Source organism: Pleuronectes platessa, unplaced genomic scaffold, assembly GCF_947347685.1.
Source record: "Pleuronectes platessa unplaced genomic scaffold, fPlePla1.1 scaffold_28, whole genome shotgun sequence".
Taxonomy (NCBI): Eukaryota; Metazoa; Chordata; class Actinopteri; order Pleuronectiformes; family Pleuronectidae; genus Pleuronectes; species Pleuronectes platessa.
Genome location: NW_026519046.1, coordinates 1,380,752 through 1,384,008, shown reverse-complemented (window position 1 = coordinate 1,384,008; position 3,257 = coordinate 1,380,752). Strand labels below are relative to the sequence as shown.

Genomic DNA, 3,257 nt, shown 5'->3' with positions numbered 1-3,257 from the left:
AAATGTTTGAGTTTGCCTAAATCTTTCATCTTAAACTTTTCTGCGAGCATCTCTTTCACCTTTTTCAGTCTTTCTTCATTGCTTGCTGCAATGATCAAGTCATCGACCCATGTGATTATGATCACCTTCCCTTCATTTGACTCTTTGGCATAAACACAGTGGTCGGCTGGGTTTTGTAATATTATGTTTTTTTTAAACCATTTCATTTATATTGCTGCCTCAACGTGATGCTGACACGGACACGTTAACTCGGGATGGGTTTTTGTAGGATTTTTATTTCAGCGAGACCTTCAGTAGATCACCACACTTCACTCACAAGCGCTTTGTGAAAATGACGAATCTGCCACCGGCTCTGCAAATGACCCTCAACATCTGGAAAAAGGTAAAGAAATCGCCAATGTCAGGCAGGGGCGTCAGCTCACCCAATACCATACAGGGGCACAATAGGGCACCGAAAAAAAAATGTGAGCGCGCGAAGCGCGCGAGCTAAAAAAATTTTGGGCAATTATTTATTTAAAAAAAGCATGGGCACAGATAATTAATGCAAGCACGCAAGCAAATATTTTATAGCACTTATTTATTATCATAAAGCGTATCTTCATCAAACATGAATAAATATCTGTCAGCAAACATGAACTTGAAAACTGAAAACTTGAAATGTGCAACTGTAAAAGGAAAAACAAAAAAACACCTCTACATACATACATGTCTGTGTTTATCATTTCTATTTCAGACCATCCTATGTGTGATGGTGATGATCCTATGAGGTGTGTATATCATGGCCAGAAAGATAGGGGAGCTGTTCATTTTTTTAACAGTAAACGGTAGCGCCTCTGCTTCATTTTTGCGAAGCTGTCGATCAATTGTGACTGGCTTAATTTGGAGAGTTCTCCTCGCTCAACCGACATGATGGCAAGATGATGAAGCCTATCTTGCCCCATTGTGCTCCTCAACCAAGTGTGAAGGCGTCTCAGTACGCTGAATGTCCTTTCACAACTGCAGCTGGACACAAACAAGAACATATCTTGAAGCAACAAGAACATATTACAGTCTCCTGTCTGCATTTTCACTATCTAGATTTGTATATATGCATATGTAAAGTTACTTGTGTATAACCTGTTTGCAGTTATTCCTAATTAATATGAAAGTAATAGTCATATCACCTCTGCTCGTGCTCATCAACATCCCTCTCTCCTTCACCTTTTCCTTCAACTCCTCCGTCACCTCCTCCGGCACTCTGCTGCTCCTCTTTGTCTGGACAGATATGTAACTGTTAGGCTTGGGCTAGTGACCAGTGGTCAACTCAACTGGGTTGTTACCTAAAAGTGGTTTGCATTGCCTTGTTACCTAGCGTAGCTCTCTCATTTCTCCTTGCTGCTTTATCCCTGCTCCGAGCGAATAACTTTCTGATGTCCATCTACAAGAACAATGTTGTTTGAGTTGAATTGAGATCAAAATCATAACTAATACAGTAGGCTGTTATATCTAGTTCCGGTCACTGAGATAACAAATAATTCAATGCCAGCAAAAGATCATAAAATAACATAGCCTACTAGTACAACATACTTCTTCCATAACTCTCTACATACCTGACACACCAAAAAAACGAATAGTAAAAACAGGACATTCGTCTATATGCATGCTATGAATGATACCTATCAATTGTTTGTTTTTTCTACATTATGTTTCTACTGTCTTGAAAGTAACCACCTGTATGTCATCATGCCCCCTTAATGTCTGTGCTTTTGTCTGTAGGCCTACTCGAGCAGAAAACACCAGAATGAGAATAATTTCAGAATCATTCATTTTCAACTTTGAGACCAACGTGTGCTTGAGCTGCTTAAGCCAGCCTGCTTATTTAAGCATGCACTGGGCTATTTTTAAAAGCAACAGCGTACAAAACAGCTTCCACCTCCGAGTGTTGTATTCTGTTATAAATTGCGCTAGTATAACATCGGTGCCATTGGTTCCAGGCAACTTGAGAAGATGTCTTATACAGTATGCCGATAGCTAGCTAACTAAGCTGACAAGACAACTTGGATACCCCATCACGGGATCATCACCCCCTGAAAACATGAACGTAAAGAATCGAGAAACACCATAAGATGGCATGTAGTGTGAACCCGACATTTGTGATCTTTCTCCGATCAACAGGTCCAGCTTAAACAGTTATCGCTACAGTTTAATATATTAGCGAACTGTCTGGCTACTATAGCATAACGACAGACGTGACCACATTAGCTAATAACACCACTTCAGAGACGCCCCTTCACCTTATTTGATGAAAGGCATACACATTTGTTAGACATTCTATGCTTCCAGAGGATAAAAATGTAACGCTTACTGTTTACTTCACTTCACGCCGGCCGGAGTGAATGGTCGCTGACGCTGTGCTGGACAACTCCTGGCTCTGTGTTACAGGCAACTCTCCGGCTGCAACATGCTCCGAGTGGCCGCAAGTGGATTCTAATTACTCTGTCCGTATGTCGGACTTAAATTCTAACGAAAGTGGTAGTCTATAGGCCTATTTTAAGAAAAAAAAATGCTAGCATGCATTCTGTAGATTGCCAGATGAGTCAGACTTAAATAAAAAAAAATTAAAGGTATAAATAAATTAATTAATTAAAAAATCAGTGCCCCAGGCATACCCAGGCACCGCAGATCCACAACGGGGCACGTGCCCCGGTGAAAAGGGTCTGCCGACGCCGATGATGTCAGGCCATGTGTGTTCTGTTATTGTCCGGAGACTCCGCCCTCTGTTGCTTCCCGCTCTTTTTGTCCCTCACCTGTTCCCGGTCATCAACCTGATTGTTTGCCTGATTTGTTCACCTGTGTCTTGTCTTTGTTCCCCCTTCTATTTAAGCCCAGTCTTCCTGTTGTCCCCTGTCGGATTGTATCGTTTGTTTGTGAGAATCTATGTAAAGATTCTGCCGTGTTTGAACCTTGTTTTACCTGGTATGGTACTAGACTCAGATTTTTGATCCTCTCTGTTTTTCCCTTTTGGAATTCTGTTTTTGAATTGGACTCTCTGTTTTTTGCACTTGTGTTTTTTGCCTTTTTGGATCCTTGTTTTTTTCTATTTTTGGAAATAAATAAGTATTTTTTTGCATCTTGGTCTGCGATTTAGTCCTTACTCTGAGAAAGGAGAGGCACTGTCTAACGCCGAGTTTACCCCGGGGCGTGGAAGCGCAGTGCAGCGCCAAGGAAATCAAGCGCCTCCTATCCACCCCCTGTTAAACCTTTGTGCGGTGCACATC

General features: G+C 41.5%; 1 long non-coding RNA gene across 1 annotated transcript; it reads right to left on the bottom strand.

Annotated features, from left to right (window-relative positions):
* Positions 1 to 560: 560 nt before the first annotated feature.
* LOC128436382 (uncharacterized) lies at positions 561 to 2,704 on the bottom strand. The gene is made up of 2 exons (XR_008338051.1): positions 1,164 to 2,704; positions 561 to 1,002 (listed from the first exon to the last, which is right to left on the bottom strand). It is a non-coding gene; the product is annotated as an uncharacterized LOC128436382 (long non-coding RNA).
* Positions 2,705 to 3,257: the final 553 nt, after the last annotated feature.